This window comes from Erpetoichthys calabaricus, chromosome 2 (assembly GCF_900747795.2).
Source record: "Erpetoichthys calabaricus chromosome 2, fErpCal1.3, whole genome shotgun sequence".
NCBI classification, from domain to species: domain Eukaryota; kingdom Metazoa; phylum Chordata; class Cladistia; order Polypteriformes; family Polypteridae; genus Erpetoichthys; species Erpetoichthys calabaricus.
The window spans coordinates 48,645,904-48,668,069 of NC_041395.2; the positions used below are offsets into that span (position 1 = coordinate 48,645,904).

At 42.6% G+C, this 22,166-nt stretch overlaps 1 protein-coding gene across 1 annotated transcript in view; it reads left to right on the top strand.

Moving 5' to 3' along the window:
• Positions 1-268: 268 nt before the first annotated feature.
• The window catches only part of trim66 (tripartite motif containing 66), a 155,886-nt gene continuing 133,988 nt past the window's right edge, over positions 269-22,166 (top strand). Inside the window, exon 1 of the mRNA XM_051923663.1 lies at positions 269-379. The gene's annotated coding sequence lies outside the window, so the exon portion shown is untranslated. The remainder of the gene's footprint in view (positions 380-22,166) is intronic.

Here is a 22,166-nt window from a genome sequence, read left to right on the forward strand (position 1 = left end):
ATTGTAAAATCTTCAGCTGGTTTTCTGGTTCTGAATGATTTTTGAATTCTTAGGTGAACAGATTTACTCCTTTCTCCTGAGTTGTGTTGCCTATTTATCTGCAGGTGGCTCGACTGATGTTTACATTGCAAGGGGCTTGTTCAGTTAGGACTGATGAAGCATAGAAGTCACTCGGGCATACTTTCCTATAGCTTGAAGAAAATTGTTTGTTTGCTTCATGTAAAAGGGAGAACATTTTCTCTTTTCTATACCAGTGTTTGTGTGATTTAAAAATGAAGAGGATGTGGGTGAACTCACAAGTGCTTAATTTGTTAACTGGAGATGTAGGGCATCTAAATCAAACCAGCATGGAGATCTGACACCTGTAGATCGAAATAAGGTAAATGCCACAAATGCTTTAATGGAACATATATTTTTTTACATTAGAAGCCAACAATATTGTGAATAATTATTAGCAACAAAGTAACCTGAATATGTCTTAAATAGCACATTTAAAATGTAAACTCTAATACCATTAAATCATTTTATTCAATTAGCAAATGCAGTTTAAGACTGTATATCTTTCATTCCATGCACCTCTATTGATTTATACTGTATATTTGCTTCATCTGTAGTTAAACAAACAAATCTTAAGAAAAAAACTGCAACAAAATTATTTATTCTATTGTAGAGTTTTTGTGTTGGGAGGCCTTGAAGCATCTGGGAATTCCTCTGAAGACTTTCTCTGTAAACAGGGTTGCCTGATCTGTTTAGTTTGCTTTTTTGATGCTGCAACCCTCACCTTATACAGCAGATCGAAAGAAAGGATTTACCTGTCCACCTTGTGCTTTTCTATCCAATATCTGAAGCACTAGAATACACTGTCTAGGATAAACTTGTTTAACTTTTCTGTTTATTAATCTGGGTCCAAAAAGCATCCCTGTAATGCTCTAGAAATGTTTATTTAAGAATTTAAATATGAACATAATTGAATTACTACAGACCCATGCACAATTGACGTATTAGCAGGTTATTGATCATTACATTTGTGTTTAATACCCCACACTCTGGCTTTAGGCACTGGTGAAAACTATAAAGGACACCTTTTTTACCTCAAGTTTTATCTCAAGTAGAGGTGTCCTTTATCTTGTTGCTTAATTGGATTTAATGTTAACCTTTCATTCCATCAACCAGGGAGAAAACAGTTTCCTGGACGATCATAGTGACTGTTGATATTTATAAGAAACACTTACTTTTATTAACTGGTCTCTCATTTTAAATGAATATGCATTCTTTCCAAGGATTTTATCTTAATTCTCTCAGTCCATGAATTCTGGAACATCTTTTCTTATTTATGTGTTTGTTTTTTAAGGATCACACATTTACGCTGCTTCTCTTTGGCATTCTTGTCATGTTTACTCATGACTTGTCTTTCCTAATAGCAGCTATCTTCATTCCATAAAAAAATAAGAATAACATCGTAATTAAATAACTGTGTGGAGAAAAAATGTGTCAAGAGGACCAGGGCCAAGAACCCCTGGAGTAGACTATTGTACTGTACTGGGACAAAGCACTTTCTTAGGTTAAATCCTACTTAACTCCTTAATTTCTGTCTGTCTCCTGGTTGACATGTACCTATCAGATCAACCAATAGTTTTATATGAATTACCAAAAGGCTCTGTGCTCGGACTTTTCAGTTTTCTGTGTATAAACTCTTTAGAGAATATATATTAAGGTGAGGATTCGCCAGCTGGTCTGCAAGGAAAGAGGAGAAAGAATTAGTGTGCAGTGTCAACCCCTGGTCTGGTGGGAACATTCAGGTATTTGAGCCCATAAACTATCCCCCAGGTGCACATGTATGACATGACCAAGCCCAGACCTATCGGGTCGGGTTGTCCAAACCGAGAGGTTGTGAACCTGAGAAAGAGCATTGCCATTGGCTTGGAGAGAGCCTCTGCTATAAACGACTGAAAACCTGTAAGGCTGTAGGTGCAAAAACTACCTTGTGACACAAAGGTTTGACTGCTTGTGGACCGTCATCCACTGCAGAGCCGAATGGTCTGTGACAAGGGTGAACTCATGGCCTAGAAGGTAATACCTAAGTTGTGTAACAGCCCATTTAATACCCAAGGCTTCTCGTCCCACTGCCATATACCTGGTTTCCCTGTCCAGCAGTTTCTAGCTCAAGAACATGACAGAGTGTTAGACACTGTCAACGCTTTGGCTCAACACAGAAACAAGACCTGTGTCGGGAGCGTTGGTCTGGAGGATAAAAGGAGGAGAAAAAATTAGGAGCAACTAAAACAGGGCCCGACGTTAGGGTATGCTTGAGGTCACAAAATGCAGAGTCTGCGTTTTCATCCGATACCACCGAATTAGGAGCCCTGTTCTTTGACAAATTTGTCAAGGGTGCCTCTCTCTATAAGAAGTGGGGCATGAACCAGCAGTAGTATCCCACTAAGCCGAGAAAGGTTTGGACCTGCCACTTGGTTTTTGGAGGCCGCCAGTTTAAGATGGCTTCAACTTTGGAACACTGTGGCTGTACTGTACCTCTGCCCACTTGGTAACATAAATATTTGGCCTTGGCGAACCTGATGAAGCATTTCTTGGGATAAATCTGAAGGCTGGCTTTACCGAGTGTATGAAGCACAGCCCGAATCTGCTCTAGGTGTTTCTTCCATGCGTCGGAATAGATGACAATGTCATCTAGGTAGGAATTATGAGGCTGCAGAACTTTATCCACCAGACGTTGGAAAGTGGCTGGTGCCTCGGGCAAGCCAAATAGAAGAACATGATATTGCCAGTGTTCACTAAGGGTACTAAATACAGTTTTTGCCTTTGTGAATTCTGTTAAAGAAATTTGCCAATACCCTTTCGTCATGTCAAGGATGGTCAATTATTTCGTCCCACCTAGTCTCTCGAAGAGGTCGTCAATGCGAGGCATAAGATAGGCGTCGAATTGGGAAACATGATTGACAGAAGTCATTTCAAAACCTCCAACTCCCGTCAGGCTTAGAGATAAGGACTACTGGGCTGGACCAGGGACTATAACTCTCCTATATTACACCTAATTCCAACATTCTCTTCATCTCAACTTCCCTGACTATCACCCCAGGTTTGGTAATTATATCGTGTGCAGTTAGCAAGGTCCGACCAGACATTTCGCTCAATACCTTGGGAACTGACAGGATAACTGATTCCAGCTCTGACTCTTCCGAGTGAGTGAACAGAGAATGAGACTGAGTAGGAAATGGGTCCACCTCCCTCTCCCTCCATGATTTCAGCAGGTTGATGTAGTTTACCCACTCGATCAGCCGACAATTAGGTTGTTTGACTAAATAGTCGACAAGACCTCTTCGCTCCTTAACCTCATATGAGCCTTGTCAATGTGCCAAAAATTTAGAGTGGTCGGTAGGAACCAATAGCATGACACAGTCACTGGGTCTGAATTCACGTGAGGATGTCCCACAGTTGTAACACCGGGCCTGTACTGCTTGGGCCTTTTCCATATTTTCTTGTAAAATGGGTTGAACTTTTGCAAATCTGTCACGAAATTGTACAATATATCCCAAAATTTTAGTGGATGGGAGGGACTCTTCCTCGCATCCTTCCTTTAGGATATCCAATAATCCTTGGGATTGATGTCCATACAATAGCCCAAAAGGAGAAAACCCCATAGAGGCTTGTGGGACTTCCCAATATGCGAAAAGAACAAAGCTGAGCAACTGATCCAAGTTCCACCAATCCTCACAGACCACCGTGCGTAGCATTTCCTTGAGGGTCTAGTTAAACCGCTCCAGTAGACTGTCAGTTTGAGGATGGTATACTGCAGTCTTTAGATGCTTAATATAGAGTAATTTGGCAACCTCCCTGAACATTTCCGAGGTGAAAGCATACCACAATCTGTTAAGATTTCTTTAGGGATGCCTACCTGTGCGAAGACCCCTGCAAGTTCCCATGTGAATGTTTTAGAGTTAGCCGTTCTTAAAGGAACAGCCTCAGGGAAACGACTAATGTAATCTATGAGGACTAGAATATATTTATGTCCCCAAGCCGAGGGATCGAGTGGTCCCACGATGTCAACCCCTTTTCATTCAAATGGTATGTCGATAAGGGGAATGGGGATTAAAGGAGTATGGTCCCTCCTAGGAATCTGACGTAAGTGACACTCTGGACAAGAAGTGCAGAAACAACAGATCTCCTCATTAATCCCCTGGCCAATAGAAGCGGAGTTTGATTCTCTCCAACGTTTTGTTGGCTTCCAAATGGGCGTCCAGGAGGTGGTGTGTGCTAACTCACAAACATGTCACTGGGACTAGTAACAGTGACCTCACCTCCCCCTTGTGCTCAGCTACTCTATATAATAAATTGTTATTAATGATGAAGTGGGGCCCGGTGGGTATTAGAAAATTTGTTCATTGGCTATCAACGGAGACTACTGCATTCCTGGCAAACTTCAGGGAATCATCATTCCATTGCCCTGAATTGAATATCCAAGAAGGAAAGGAGATCATGGCTGACCTCAATGGCAGAGTTTCTGACTGGTTTGTTCCATCTCCGGTAAATGACATTCCTGGCCACAAAGTTCCGGCTTCCACTCCGTCACAGTGGATTGCCACATGATCTCTTCTTGCTGGCTGGTTATCTTGCGTGGAGACAGTTTGGGGCCAAACATTTCTGTCCATATTGAGGCCCAAACAGTGTGAAGTAGTGATGTGTGTTAAACCACTTTTATTGTAAGACCAGTTTCATCCAAGTATCACAGGTAAAGGTGGATTTCAGAGGACTGGCACACTCGCAGGGTTCTTAAGGAGTCATAGTAACTGATTATGCAGGTGGCAGACTTATACCCCTGCATCTTCGCATGAATACAGGTCAGACTGGTCTTTTCAGTAAGTCATTGCTGTGGTAACACATATCAGCTAGCGACAATGGAAATATTGCTGCCGGAATCACTTAGTGCTGTTACTTTAAACCCAATTACCACCATCACTCCCATACAAGGACACCCAGCTGCAATCTATGGGTTCTGATTTCAGGGGGGAATGTGAGGTGTGCCCCAGTTCATCACATTTGAAACAGGTTAGTCCATACGTCCTGTCTGGCTTTAGCGAGCGGACCTTTCTGCATGCTCGGATTGGTAGGCCATGCAGTGACGCTCTAATGTTTTGGCCAGGGCATCCATATCCCTATCTGGTTGGCAATGGACTGGCTGGGAAAGAAAGTGAGGCAAGGAATTTATTAGGAGATCGCAGGCAACCTGCTCTATGACCCGTTTTGCATCATTTATGTCTGGCCATAGCCAGCATCCAGCCTTGTTCCACAGTTCATATGCCTGGGGGTGTCTGGGTCGAATCGCAACTCTGCATAGCCGTGCCTTCCATGCCATAGCGTTTCATACTGCGCAGCATCTTCCGCTCTGAGTTCAATAAGTCCGCAGTGCCTCACCCTTCAGGAATGGGGCCAGTATGTTTGCCCATTCCGCTCACTCCCAGTGATGACAGGTTGCAGTCCTTTGAAAGACAAGAAAATAGGTTTCAATATCATCTTTGTCTTTCGGATTCAGCCAGCTTTGTTTGAGTCTGCCCCAATTGCAGTTCCATTCACTGTAATTCTGCAGCCATGTTTGTGAAGATGCAATTAAGGTCTTGTTCTTCAGACATCATGAACAATCCTGCTGACTACGCCACTGAGAAAGAATACACAAAACAGACGTTAGTTCAAAAGAGAACTTAAGAAAAAATTAAAGCGCACGTACGTCACAATATATATACTGTATATTGCAAGGAGACTTGATTTTAAAACATGATTTATGATTCAATATTATACTAAATACAATATTGCACACAACTAAATACAGTAATCCCTCCTCCATCGCGGGGGTTGCGTTCCAGAGCCACCCGCGAAATAAGAAAATCCGCGAATAGAAACCATATGTTTATATGGTTATTTTTATATTGTCATGCTTGGGTCACAGATTTGCGCAGAAACACAGGAGGTTGTAGAGAGACAGGAACGTTATTCAAACACTGCAAACAAACATTTGTCTCTTTTTCAAAAGTTTAAACTGTGCTCCATGACAAGACAGAGATGACAGTTCCGTCTCACAATTAAAAGAATGCAAACATATCTTCCTCTTCAAAGGAGTGCGTGTCAGGGGCACAGAATGTCAGAGAGATAGAGAGAAAAGCAAACAAATCAATAGGGCTGTTTGGCTTTTAAGATATGCGAAGCACCGCGGCACAAAGCTGTTGAAGGCGGCAGCTCACACCCCCTCCATCAGGAGCAGACAAAGAGAGAGAGAGAGAGAGAGAGACAGAGTTTGTTTTTCAATCAAAAATCAATACGTGCCCTTCGAGCTTTTAAGTATGCGAAGCACCGTGCAGCATGTCGTTTCAGGAAGCAGCTGCACAAAAGATAGCAACGTGAAGATAATCTTTCAGCATTTTATGACGAGCGTCCGTATCGTCTAGGTGTGCGAACAGCCCCCCTGCTCAATCCCCCTACGTCAGGATCAGAGAAAGTCAGCGCAAGAGAAAGAGAAAAGTAAGTTGGGTAGCTTCTCAGCCATCTGCCAATAGTGTCCCTTGTATGAAATCAACTGGGCAAACCAACTGAGGAAGCATGTACCAGAAATTAAAAGACCCATTGTCTGCAGAAACCCGCGAAGCAGCGAAAAATCCGCAATATATATTTAAATATGCTTACATATAAAACCCGCGATGGAGTGAAGCCGTGAAAGGCGAAGCGCGATATAGCGAGGAATTACTGTAGTTCAAAATTGAGAGATTTTTCACAACTCTTAAAAAAGAAGGTTGCCAACAAGAAACAATAATTGTCAAGCAACTTTTACTTAATATATTCAGGGAAATTTTAGTGTTTATTGGATTGACAAAGCTTATTTTAATGTCATCTGGCCTTAATTTACTTAAACATAATTGAAATAATATTAGTAGCCCTAAAACAAATTAAAACCAGTATCTGCAGACATATGTATGAATACTCTATGTACAGTATACTTTTATGTGCAAATTTAATGGTGTTTTTGTGTTTCTTTTCAATACAGTAGTGCTTTATTTTACTATTTTTGTCAATGAATAGTATGCTGAACTTGTCAATGTGAAGTGTGCCATACTGTGTAAAAGTAAGTTTAAATTTAAATATGAACATTCTAGAAAGTTGATTCAGTTCATCTGGACATAGTTCTTTTCCAGGGAGATATGTTACATCACTCATCCAAGTGACTTCCTCAGTCTTAGTTAACTGCAGGTTTCTCCGTGAATTATAAATCGGGGAAACCAAACAACCACTCGCGAAGCGAATGGCACAACACAGAAGAGCTACCTCGTCAGGCCAGGACTCCGCAGTCTATTTACACCTACAGGACAGTGGTCACTCGTTCAGTGATGAAGATATGCACATCCTGGACAAGGAGGAACACTGGTTTGAGCGAGGAATCAAGGAGGCCATTTACGTGAAAAAGGAACGACCATCTCTGAACCGAGGAGGGGGCCTTAGGCCGGAGTTATACTTCACGCGACGCAACGCATGCTGCAGCGGACGCTCCTGCTACACAATCGTTGAAATGTTTATACTTGCGTGTGTACTTTCCGTAAATCTGGAGGAATCTGCCAGGTGGCAGTGTGAGATATTATCACGGTGAGAACATGTTCGGCTTCTCTGTGTTGTGAATTGCCTAGAACACCCATTAAATTCTGATGACACCTTACCGCAATATCTCTGAAAAGGATGTTTATTGATTAAATCCAGGGATGTGTCCATTCCAGCAAGCATTGGGCACGAGTGAGAAACAATCCCTGGAAGATGCCTCAGCTCATCGCATGGTGAATACAAGCACACACATACACTAGCGTCATTTTAGCGACACCAAATCCCCAAATCTGCATATCTTTGGAAGGAAACTGGAGTACACTGAGGAAACCCAGCAGGAAAACACGTAAACTCCAGGCAGGGAATATCAGCGACGTGACTCCCTGCAAGACAGCAGCGCTAACGCTCCTCCACTGTGTCATCCCATGTGTGTAATTATTAACAGTATTCATTATTTAAACGAAATTACCGATTTATCTGTAAAATGTAATATACATACTTTAATGCTTTTCATCATGAAAGTGATATCAAGTATAAATCTAAGGATTCTAAATGTGCAGATAGTTGGAATATTATACATTTAATGTGCGCAGTGTGGCGATCTATTGCTGGCGATTTGCTGCTGTCAGGAGCAGATGAAGCCCTAGAAAAAAAGATAGCACAGAAGACGGTATGTGCGAATTTTAAAACGTATCGTGTCATTACGATCGGGAATATGCGATGCTTGAATATAAAAGCACCACGAATACATTTGTATGTCGGCATTTTGCTTCACCACATTGAACCATTTATCAAATATCAAAGCACGCACACCGATCTCGTAGGATCCGCAAAGTGGCTTTCTGTACATGTAGATAGTAAACAGAGACTCTGACGTCACATTCCAACCCCTGACATTTTGCTGGTACTGCCACTCGCGCAAACATTGCGTTCATTTCTTAGGACCTGCTCAGAGGACGCATCAAATGAACACTCGGAACACGTGGCGGCCATGATGCGGGCGCGTACGCGTTCTGAGCGTGAAGTATAAATGAGCCCTTAGGGTACATCTTTCACCATCTTACAATGCTGTGATTGCAGCCATTCCCCAACTCTCTGTGAATGGTACTCATGGCCATTGATCAATGGATAATTTGCGTATCATTGATCACACGGCCCATTGTTAGTCAATGGTGCTAGATTTGGTCATTATGCAAAGGTACTGTTTATAAGTTTGGAGAAACCTGCAGTCAACTGAGACTGAGGAAGTCACTTGGATGAGTGATGTAACGTATCACCCTGGAAAAGAACTATGTCCAGATGAACTGAATCAACTTTCTAGAATTTCCTTATCTGGATTATTGAGCATGCATCGAGACACTTAAATATGAACAGTTATAGCGATATTTCATTTTTAAGATATATAAAAGTTACCACAGGTTGTTAATAAATTCTCAAGTTAAATAAACTTACAGAGCAGTTTTTTTATCATCACAATATATCACTACCATCATCATCTAAGTTTACCTAGGTTAGCTGGTTGCCCCAAAATCTCTTCGTATTTCATCATCAAGGGATTATCACAGCAGACTTTTTTTAGGTTGGATGCCCTTCCTGATGCCAACCTTTTTTAACAGCGTTTGATGACATGTAAGAGAGAATACAGTGTCTATATTCTAATCTCAGGACACAGAGGTTACTATGCATCTAAGGTTGATTCAGGAACTTTGTACCTTAACAATGCAGACAGATTGAGTTAACTTCAACGTAATCGAAATGCAGAGTTCTCTATTCTCTTCAAAGGCACACAGCAGGTTGATCATATTAAAAAGGGTTTTTGTTCACTTTATTGGATACAAGCAAATGTTTGTGTAGAATAAAATAAACACTTTGTTTACTATATAAAGCTTTACTTGCTCATATTCCAAAATATTTTCATGACATGGTATTTCTATACAAGCCTGCAAGATATCTAAGATCAAAGGATAACATATTACTTGTAATTCTCACAATGAGTAAGAATTCATGTACAGTGGTAGGGCTTTTCATATTGAGCACCAAAAAGAATATATGAGATTATGTTAAAGACTGCAACTGAAGTTTTCAAACCAAATCTGTTTTTTTTTAATCTATTTGGTATTTGGTATATCTTTGATGTATTCATTACAATGCTTATCTTTTTTATAATCACACATTACTGTATAGCCTTTATACTATTTCACTGTGTTTTCTGTCGTTTGTTGTTTTGTCTGTTGTGGTACACTTCTAATAAATACAAAAAACAAGAATTAAACCAATTGTCTTTAAAAATAATTCGCCACTCTGGCTGTTCGTTTGTCTGTCCAGGATTTTAAATCACCCATAGCTCGCAAACCGTTTGACCTATTGACCTGAAACTTAGTACACATATACTAAGTGAGTCTACTATCCACTTTCATGGTGATGATTAACCTCCAAGGTTATTCTTCTCTTTATTTTTATTTTATTTTATTGTAGAATGAACTCTTGGCACCGGCCAGCAGGGCCTCTTCATATCTTAAATCATTCTTGAGGCAGATTGAAGACTTAAGTGCCAGCTTAAGTGAAAAATTAAAGAAAATGTACTAAGTAATTGCAACACAAACACTGACTTAATCAGTTCTAACGTGAAAAGATGCCGACGAAAGAAGAGAAGCAGCGGGCCGCTAGGATGGAGAAAAGTAGAGCTGCTCAGGAAGCAGCAAGCGCATCAACCTCTGAGCAAACGAATGCTAAACGTACAGAGAAAGAAAGAGGAGGAAAACTAGGAAAGCTCAAGTCAAGTGTATTCACTGCACGTTATCGTGCAGTGCGCTGTTACTGGTATGTAATAATTTCTTTTGCTAGGTTACAAGATGCCATGTGCCACATCAGCCCCAATGGTCATGATGCCATTGTCAAAAGTAGATATTTTGATATGCATCCATTCGTTCATTTTAACCTATTTTTCCAATTATGGGTTTTAAGGAACTGGTGCTTATGTCAGCACTATTAGGTTTAAGGTTGGAGATCAATCCCAAATGTGGCACTATTGCAAGCACACCTTTCAGATATTCAGATTCAGATATTTGCTAACGCTGGTCCAGTTTAGTAATTTATGTATTTTAGTAATTTATTTGATTTTCTCCACACCAAAGAGCCTCTATGTCTGGTCACATATCAAGGAATGGATGTAGAGGTAGTCCACTCCTACAAGTACTTGGGGGTCCACATTAATGACAGGTTGGAATGGTCTCAGAACACAGAAGATCTATATAAGAGAGAGCATAACGGGCTCTTCTTCCTTCGGAGACAGAGTTCCTTTGTTGTTGGAAGTGAAATCCTTCACATCTGTGGTGCTGGGCTGGTAACATCACTTCAAGAGGGGTCCACCGAACAAAACAAGATAATTAAAAGGGCAGACTCAGTCCTATCTGACACACTAATACTGAGGACTTTCAACCAATGAATTATTCAGCAGAAGTGTGTTAAGAAACGTTATGGGAGCTCATTTATACCAACACCATTATGTCTGCATAATGCCTCACTGGAACTGTGACAGCCAAGCCAGAACCTTTCTTTCCAATTTGTTTGCTTTACATTCATTCCAGTGTGTGTTCAGACCAAATTGTATATGTATATTTATTTGCTTATTTATTAATTTACTCATCTATCTATGTATTTAAAGAGGTTCTATAAAAAGCTAAATTTCCCCCAAGGACAAGTAAAATTCTATCTTTTTAACATGCACATCTTAGGCATGTGGCAGGATCCATGCTGTCCACATTTTGTTACATTTGAATAAATGTGATATGATTATATGATTTCAACACTTGAATACACACTAGGAAAATGTATCCTCTATTTGCTGAATCATTTTTTTATTTGCTCTATTCCTGTGCCAGGATCTGAAAGATCCTTTTTGATATTACAGCATAGGTCAAGTCCAAAGTAGGCCCTGCACTATTCACCAAAATATTCCAGATTTTTCATTTTTTCTGAAAGTCAGAATAACCAGCTATAAAAAGTTCCACATATCCATTTTTAAACAAAATTAGAATACGTGGTTCTAAAAGCTTGTATAAGATATTCGCTCATTGATATAATTTGTAGAAATACAGTACATAATGCTTGGCAGATGACAAAATTACTCTGTTGAATCATTAAATTGCAATCACTAAAATTATGACACTAACTCAATTCTTCTGACCTCTGACTAAAGATATAAAATACCCAGATTTCTAATTTTTATTGATTATATCATTTACTGTTTTCATTTATTGCATTTATTATTATTCTTATTGCGTCTATTATGGTCTCCTGTGATGAGTATAATGGCTTTGTTGGTACTTCTTATATTATTTCACTTGTGTCTGTCCATGCCTATATAAACAATGGTTGGCACAACTACTATATCCCTCCACAACAACAGCGAGGAATCTGTGTTCCTGGCAGAGTTTTGGTCTTAGGCTTATCTTCAAGTCTTCAGTTCTTCAATGTGACTATTATGGACTGTGGTATTTGACTGTTTATTCGGTGCATACTTTGTTACTGACCGAAACTGCATTATGACACTACCATTTTACATCTCCTCTTTTCTTCACTTCAAGGTAAGCCTCCTGCCTTTGTTACTCACCAAAACTACATTATGAACCTACCATTACGCTGAAGTGAACCTACCTTCACTTCAGCGTAAGCCTCCCGATAAAATGAAAAGGCACATACAGTCTCGCTGGCCTACATACTCACACCAATGCACAGAAGCAGAAACATGTACATCACGCCAGACCAACCAGCACAAGTAAGATTCCTTAGAACAACAAAGACAACGTATGAAAAACCACAGAGCGATATTATCCAAAGATCAGTGGCAGCAAGTCTTGCACCTAGACAGTGAACAAAACACTAATTACACACACAACTTTTCTGAAGAGCAGCAGCAAACTACCAGACAACAAGAAACATTACGACGGAAAAACTACAGGGATTCCATAATACTGACAACTCAAAACAAGATATTCCCTTTATATTACAGTGTTTTCACCCATGGCCTGTTGTACACTACATTTTCCAGAGTTAAATTGAAACTCAGGTTAAACGTACAGGTACTTGCAGGTTACACACAGGGGAATATTTTCGCTGACAATGATGTTTATGCAACAAACTGCATTTTCCAACAATTATTATAGACTTCGGTGTACTACATTACCTGACGGCCACACTTCACACATACTGACTTATGTGTGCCCTGCATTTCTCTTTCTTATCCAATATGTTCTGTTAACCTGTTCATGTTACACTTTGTATTGTAAATATTCATGCTGTTATGACTATAATAACATCCCATACTAATCATGTGACTATTCTAATCTCGAGTCCTCTCACAAGTCTTGTCCTGGGTATGACGCTAAACTGCATCTGGCCCTGCAAGCGGGTCTTCCAACTTGCAGGGAAATCATGGGGGTTGGTGGCAGGATTGGCACTCCAGCCATCATAAAAAAACTTCACAAAGCTCCGAGATGACAGAAAGGTCTCCTTTTTGCTCTCCACGGGAGTAACTCTGCTGTAGTCGCAAATAGGAAGGCTACTCGCATCATGAAGAGGATGAGGGAAAGCCCTTGGGAGCCCCATCCCCAGAAGAGTCAAAACCGTTGGAGAGGCAATTGGGTCAGGTCTGTTGGGGATCGGAATTGGTGTGGTGCTGAGGCGTTGCCCGCTGCACAGCAGCACTTGGGTCCCAATTTGAGGCGGCCCATCTGGGTAGGTGCATGTAACGTCTTGTCTCTCCGGCAAGATGATCATCTTCCTCTGCTGTCGGAGGAGCTGCGTAAATTCTGCATTTCAGTGGCGGAACTCTCTGAGGTGCGCAGACCGGGGACTGGCCGGATCTCTGTAGGTGGATACACCTTTTATTGGTCTGGCCGCTCTGATGGCTCTCATACTCGGGGAATAGTTGTTGCTGTAGCAGATTGGCTTCTTCCGATGATCGTCCGATATCACTCCTTTCAACGAGCGTATTATTAGGCTCAGATTACAGCACTCCCTGGGTGCCTTGTCTGTTGTTTCAGTGTATGCTCCGACCGCGATGAGTGATGTCTCGGCAAGGGAGGCATTTTATTTTCAGCTTCGCATAGTGGTTGATGGGTGCCCAGAAGGTGACACTCCTCTGGTCATGGGTGACTTCAATGCAGCCACTGGCACTGAAAGGGCTGGCTATGAGGGTGGTGAAAGTTGCTCCATGTTCCTTGACTTTGCAAAAGGTCAGGGGCTGCAAATTGCTGGATCCTACAGAAGTGCCTAGTTTGTGAATTCTGATCACAGACTTCTTGTTGCTACTCTTAGGATCTAGCTTAGGTCCAGTAGGTTACTATCTATGAGAAAAATGAGCCTGGACTTGGCCAGACTCCAAGACCAGGCTGTTTCTAACAAGTTTGCATGCATTTTGTGCGAGGAACTTGCAGATTTGGGTGCAATTGCCGATCCTAATGTGATGTGGGAGACCTTCCATGACAAGACCCTGAATGTTGCTGGGGGTTGTGTTGGTGTTACTGGTGTTCCCAGAAGGAGGTGTTTCATCTCACAGGGCACCCTGGATATCATCAAGAGGAGTTGCAGCATACGGCCCAATGGCAACTCTGGTCTGTCCTGGGAACTGAGAAGGACGGCTGCAAGGGCTCTGAGGGCAGATAAAGAGGTGTTTGTTAGAGAAATCTGTGAGCAAGTGATGAACCATCTGTGGTATAGTGACCCACGTCCTGCTTACAGAGGAATCGAAGCATTACGCACACCCATCTGTTCTTCGGAGAGACGCAGTCAGGGCGGCTGATGGAACGGTCCTCACGGATGACACTTCAGTTGTGACCCGCTGGGCTGGCTACTTTGAGCAGTTGTTCAAAGCTGATCCTCTGGCTTGGACATTGGATATCTCTGGGTCCATGATTCTTGCGGCTGATCCTCCAATTAGCTGTGAACCATCCAATCTCACTGAGATTGCACAGGTGGTGAACCAGCTGAGGGGAGGAAAGACTGCAGGGATCTGTGGTATCTGGGGTGAACTTCTCCAGGCTGGTGGTAAGGCTGTCCTGGTATTGCAAGCAATCTTTGCTTCCATATGGGAGACTGGCATCATCCCAACTGACTGGAAAATGGGACTTTCCGTCCCTATCTGGAAAGGGAAGGGTGATCACCTGGACTGCGGCAACTACAGGGGGATAACACTGCTCTCTAAGCCGGGTAAGGTCGTTGCTATGGTTGTCCTCAATAGGATCTGTGATCACTTTCTCACCTACCAGCGACCGGAACAGTCTGGCTTTACACCTAAGAAGTCTACCATTGACCACATCCTGGCACTGAGGGTTCTTATGGAGCGCAAACACAAATATCGACAGAGTTTTTTTGCAGCCTTTGTTGATTTTCATAAAGCAGTTGATTGAGTTACTCTGTGGGACTTCCTGAGGGTTTGCGAGATTCCCTTGACGTTGCTGGATATGCTGGAGCGGCGTGTGCACTGGTACTGTGAGTGCTGTGCAGAGTGGAGGCAGAGCCTCTGTGTTTTTCCCAGTTGCTTCTGGGGTTTGTCAGTGGTGTGTTCTTGCTCCTACTCTGTTCAATGCTTGTATGGACTGGGTGTTGGGCAAGGTCGTGGGGTCCAGCAGCTGTGGGGCATCTGTTGGTAAAGAAAGATTCACTGATCTTGACTTTGCTGACGATGCTGTGATCTTCGCAGAGTCAATGGAAGCTCTGATCGGGGCACTCGAGAGACTGAGCGAGGAGTCTGAGTGTCTGGGCTTGCGAGTGTCCTGGATAAAAAACCAAGGTCCAGGCCTTTAGTGACTTCTTGGGCACAGCCATTAGCAGTGTGTCTGTTTGCAGAGAGAGTGTCGACCTTGTTGAGAGGTTTACTTACCTTGGCAGTGACATTCATGTCTCTGGTGACTCTTCCTAAGAAGTCTGTAGATGCAGAGCATGGGGGGTCATGAAGTCACTGGAAGTCATTAGAGTCCTGGTGCTTCCTGTCTTGCTATATGGTTGCGAGACATGGACAGTGACCTGAGGCGAAGACTGGACTCCTTTGGTGCTGTGTCTCTCTGGAAAATCCTTGGGTACCATTGGTTTGACTTTGTGTCGAATGAGCGGTTGCTCATGGAGACCCGAATGAGGCACATTACCTGTATTGTGAGGGAGCGTCAGTTACGGCACTTATGGCCATGTGGCGCTTTTCCCCGAAGGTGATCCAGCTCATAGGATCCTCATTGTTGGGGACCCGAGTGGCTGGACCAGGCCAAGGGGTTGCCCACATAACACCTGGCTGTGACAGACAGAGAGTCATTTCCGGAGGGTGGGACTGGACCGCGTGTCTGCCTCGTGGGTTGCCAACTGGGATCCCGAGCTGTTTTGTCGTGTGGTGGGTGCGGCAACGCACTGTACCAGTGCATGCTCCCCAACTTGACTTGACTTGACTCACAAGTCACTACTTATTAAAATAATCTTCTTTCTTACTGTAACATGTGATGTTCTTCTGTCCCTCATCTTCATCTCATTAATGCTTTTATCCTGCAAAATTTTCTCAAGCACGATTTGCTAGTTGTTTATTAATCACATAAGCTGTGCTTGTCTGAATTGAATTTACTACATCTTGTAAATGAACAGTACCAGGATTAGCACTTTCATGATTAATGACAACCAGGTTACACCACTATATATTACAATTTTATCCTGTTACTTGTCTGTAAAAATGTAGCTATTACCACTGAGGTAGGTTTTTTTATTAAATACATTTAAAAATAATTATGTAATTTTTAACATTCACAGCTTTCCTGAATCTTTTTCTATGTATTTATTTTATTATTCAGAAAGATGTAGAAGTACATAAGGCAAACATCTGCCATAGCTTCCTGTTACAATGCAAATTAATCAAAAGTGGCCGGTCTAAAAATAACTAACATTTGTCAACATCTCTGCAAAGAGTGCTGTCAACTAGATCTTCTTATTAGTGGCTTATTCATGGACTTTTCCATTTCAGTCTGCATTCTATATTGTCTCCTGTAGTTGTTGAAACTATAAAGCAATATATAGTAACATGATTTTATTAATCAAATTAAAAAAGGTAGGGTTTAGATTTTTATTTAGTCATGCAAGAAAACAAGAAATGTGTCTTGACACATGAAGTCACAGAGAAAAGGTGGAAAAAGCAGATAGGTGCCATAACAATACTTTCTTAAACCTATTCATTCCAATTTAGGGTCACCAGGGATTGGAGCTCATACTACCAACACTGGGCACAAGGAAGGTAGTCACCCTAGGACAGGGCATTACTCTATCACACTAATGCACACACCTACAAAGAGACATTTCAGAAGTTCCAATCACCTAACATGCATGTCTTTAGAGATGTTTGAAGAAAAGCTTGCTAGTACACAGATGCACATCCAGATAACAACTGGTACGTTAGATCTTCTAGACCACAGGTGTCGAACTCCGGGCCTGGAGGGCCTCAGTGTCTGCAGGTTTTCATTCTAACCATCTTCTTCATTAGTGACCAGTTTTTGCTGCTAATTAACTTCTTTTGCCTTTGTTTTAATTAACTTGACTCAGACCCCTTAGTTGTCTCTTTTTCCTTAATTAGCAGCCAAACAATAATGAGACACAAAACAAGCTGCCACATGACCAGCTCACCTGTGTCCAGCACATAATATCTGAAAATAACGAAAGGTGAAGGTCTCAGTAAGGTTGATCTCTCAGGTCACCAAAATATTTTGACGATGTTCTTAGAAAAAACAGAAAATCAACAGTTTTAGAAATGTCTACCGTGGCAGAATGAGCTCAGCAACAAGCTGTGCAATTAAATAACGAGTTTAATTAACAGCAAGAATCAGCTTTTCATTAAGAGACTGATTAGAGTGAAAATTAGTTGGAGTTTGAAATCCCAATTTAGCTGGTCATCTGTCGGCTTGTTTCACATCTCATTTCTGTTTGGTTCTCATTTAATGAAGAAAGGAATAAATTCAGAGGACTGAATCCTTAAAAACAGAGCTATTAAAATGAAGGGAAAATGAGTTAAATAGCAATGAAAACTGGTCAGTGATTAGGAAAAGGGTTAGAATGAAAACATGCAGCCACTGTGGCCATCCAGGCCTGGAGTTTGACACCCCTGTTCTAGACCAAGAGAAACGTTTGGGGGTGGCAAGAGGGGCGACCACCCCATGCCCCGTGCCTAACGTGGCCCCGCTTTTCAGGTCCACGTGTCCTGTTTGAGCGGATTTGTCAAGTTATATTCTCCAGTTATATTTTGATAATATCCATGTGATATTGCAAAAATTTTGCTGAATACTGTAATGAGAAAATCCGGTGCATGTTAACTTGTAAGACATGCAGGTTAGGTGGATTGGCGATTCTAAATTGGCCCTAGTGTGTGCTTGGTGTGTGGGTGTGTGTGTCCTGCGGTGGGTTGGCACCCTGCCTGGGGTATGTTTCCTGCCTTGCGCCCTGTGTTGGCTGGGATTGGCTCCAGCAGACCCCCGTGACCCTGTAGTTAGGATATAGCGGGTTGGATAATGGATGGATGGATGTTAACTTCTTCTTCTTTCAGCTGCTCCCGTTAGGGGTTGCCACAGCAGATCATCTTCTTCCATATCTTTCTGCCCTCTGCATCTTGTTCTGTTACACCCATCACCTGCATGTCCTCTCTCACCACATCCATAAATCTTCACTTAGGCCTTCCTCTTTTCCTCTTCCCTGGCAGCTTTATCCTTAGCATCCTTCTCCCAATATACCCAGCATCTCTCCTCTGCACATGTCCAAACCAACGCAATCTCACCTCTCTGACTTTGTCTCCCAACCATCCAACTTGAGCTGACCATCTAAAGTACTCATTTCTAATCCTGTCCATCCTTGACACACCCAATGCAAATCTTAACATCTTTAACTCTGCCACCTCCAGCTCTGTCTTCTGCTTTCTGGTCAGTGCCATTGTCTCCAACCCATAATAAATAGCTGGTCTCACTATCGTCCTGTAGACCTTCCCTTTCACTCTTGCTGATACCCGTCTGTCACAAATTACTCCTGACACTCTTCTCCACCCATTCCACCCTGCCTGCACTCTCTTTTTCAACTGTCTCCCACAATTTCCATTACTCTGTGCTGTTGATCTCAAGTATTTAAACTCATCCACCTTTGCCAACTCTACTCCTTGCATCCTCACCATTCCACTGACCTCCCACTCATTTACACACATGTATTCTGTCTTGTTCCTACTGACCTTCATTCCTCTCCTCTCTACAGCATATCTCCACCTCTCCAGGGTCTCCTCAACCTGCTCCTTACTATCGCTACAGATCACAATGTCATCAGCAAACATCATAGTCCAAGGGGACTCCTGTCTAATCTCGTCTGTCAACCTGACCATCACCATTGCAAATAAGAAAGGGCTCAGAGCCGATCCCTGATGTAATCCCACCTCCACATTGAATGCATCCGTCGCTCCTACTGCAGACCTCACCACTGTCACACTTCCCTCGTATGTACATATCCTGTACAACTCTTACGTACTTCTCTGCCACTCCCGACTTCTGCATACAATACCACAGCTTCTCACGAGGCACCCTGTCATACTGTATGCTTTCTCCAAGTCCACAAAGATGCAATGCAATGCATTAACATTATTTTAACATTATTTTTATTAAATTCACACGCAAGTTTATACAGTCCACACATACCTGTAACAGTGTTTGACGTAACCGGCCCCGCATGGGGTTGATCAGCCCCATGCCCCGCACAACCCTAAGGCCGCCTCTGTTTTAGACAGTGCATAGATACAACAGATTTTAAAAAACGACATTTAATATTAGTTTTCAAAATCAATATTAAAAATATATTTTGAATAACTAAAAGTTGACCAGTTGAATATGACACACAGGAGTTGCTTTTCTGGGGGAGTCTTCCAAATGCCGACTGACTTTTTATTTGATATGCCTCGATATAAATGGTGCCCGTTGTCTGGGTCACTGGGACACCTCTAAATAATAAAAATAATTTGCCTTTGTTCTGTCTGCCTCTTGCCTGCCCTTTAACCATTTGCTCCCTTCTCACCAGGATGCTGTCTTCCTACCAACTCCTGTGCTTCTCCTTGCCAGCTACACACTACAACTTTTATCCCCTCACACTGTTAATTAACCCTGACCCCTGTCACTCAGCTGTTTCTATGGAGGTGCCCTGAGACCTCACAAAGCACATTCCCCCCAAGACTCCACTGCAACCCTGCTTCCACCCAAACTTGATTGGCTGCTTGAAAAGGCTGCCCCTGATCCTGAATTTCATAGTGGCGCTTCTGTTTCTCAGCTGCTACTCTTTTCCAGTCCCTTGCAAAGTTATGCGCCACCACTAGTTGACCCTGCAACTTGCAAGCATACTCAGGACCTGGAGGTTCAGCTGGGGTTTCAGGGGGTGCACCATATAAAAGTGCAGGCGGTGTTCGAAGCTCTTGTCCCAGCATTAAAAAGGGAGGGGTGCATCCCGATGATTCCTGCACAGCAGATCGGCAGGTCATCAGAATCCGAGCTGACTGCTGATACCAGTCCTTCATCTTTAAATGTGGTAAGAGCTAGCTGTGTGGTCAGAGTCTGAATAAACCGCTCGGCTAGCCCATCACTCTGGGGGTGTAGGGGGGAGGTTCATGTTTTCTAGATGCCAAGTCTCTCACATACTTTTTGAAAGACCTGGCTTTCAAAGTTTCTCCCATGTTCTGAATGCAGTTCAACAGGCATCCCAAACCTACTAAAGAATCCTGAAATTAGAGCTTCAGCAACAGTCTTGGCCTCTTGATTATGCAGTGCATAGGCCTCTGGCGACTTGGTAACATAGTCCATTGTGACTAAAACAAACTGATTCTCCATCTCTGAGGTCTTAGTGACTGCTCAAATGAGCAACTCTGAGCACTCTATGGATGTTTCTCAGGATCTCTTCACACAGCTGTTGTGATATAGCAACCTGCTACTTCCCTTCTGCAGCCACTGGGTCCCTCCACTGTACCTTCAATACCCCCTCCTCCACAGCTAAGCTGTCCCATTGGGACCAAAGACCCTTAACTGCAGGTGATTCAAGCGCCACTTTCTCCCCACAGGGATGATGGTGTTCCTCTTTCCAGTTGAGGACCTACTTGACCTTGGGATTATATTCCTGACTGACTTGCACAATCTTGTGCACAATGTGGCACCGAATGAGCTTGGCACTGAACCCTATCAGCATCCTCATGGTTTTGATTTTGATGCTCCTGTCGCTCACTATAGGCACATCCCCGGTCTACTGAGGGTCGTTGAGACAGAGCATCTGCATTTTTTGTTGTTATCCAGATTGGTGCTCTATGTGGAAGTGGTATGTCTGAAGCTCCTCCAATGAACAAGCAATCTGACCCTCCATTTGTCGAAAACACAGAAACCATTAGAGGAGCAGCATGATCACTGAGGACAAAAAAAGGGAGACCAAACAGGTGGTGCCTGAAGTGACAAACAGATTCCACCATGGCGAGGAGCTCCCTCTAAGTGACGTAATAATTCCTCTCAGTTTTTCTGAGAGCACGGCTATAGTAAGTCACCACGTGCTCTCACTCTGTGTGTCACTCTGACAGTACAGCCCCTAAGCCCACATCGCTGGCATCGGTGTCAAGGAGGAACGGCACGTCGATATTGGATGGAGCCAGAATTGATACACCGCAAAGGGCTACGTACAATTTACTGAAGGCGGCATGTTGGTCTTTCCCCAACTGGAATGCTTCATCTGGGCTCAACAAACGATGCAAAGCTGCAGCAATAGTGCCAAATTCAGGTACACATTGCCTGTAGTAAGAGGCCAATCCAAGAAACTCACGAATCGACCTTTGATCCTGTGTCTCCGGCCAATCATGCACAGCATACACTTTATCTTTCACTGTGCTGATACCTCTTTGACTCACATGGTGACCCAGAAATGACACTTCTCTCCTGAGATGGTGGCATTTACAACAACAACATTTATTTATATTGCACATTTTCATACAAACAATGTAGCTCAAAGTGCTTTACATGATGAAAAAAGAGAAAAAAGACAAAATAAATAATTAAAATTAGGAAACACTAATTAACATAGAATGAAAGTAAGGTCCAATGGCCAGGGAGGACAGAAAAAACAAAACAAAAAAAAAACTCCAGACGGCTGGAGAAAAAAATAAAATCTGCAGGGGTTCTGAGGCCACGAGACCACCCAGACCCCTCTAGGCATTCTACCTAACATAAATGACCTCAGTCAGTCCTCATTGTATTCAGGGTTCTCATGGAAGAACTTGATGATGATGGTCATGTGGACTTCTGGCCTTTAATCCATCAATGTAAGGACATCACGGTGCTTTGATCAGGTGGTGGTGGCGCAGATTGCCACCACAGAAAACCAGAAAAAGAACAGAAGAGAAAGTAGGGGTTAGTACGGATTTTGGAGCTACCATGAATTTTGAATATACAGAGCATCAGGATTTAACTAAGATGAAGCTATGAGAAAGCCTGTTAAAGTGATGTGTTTTTAGCAGTGTTTTAAAATACTCCACTGTATTAGCCTGGTGAATTCCTAATGGCAGG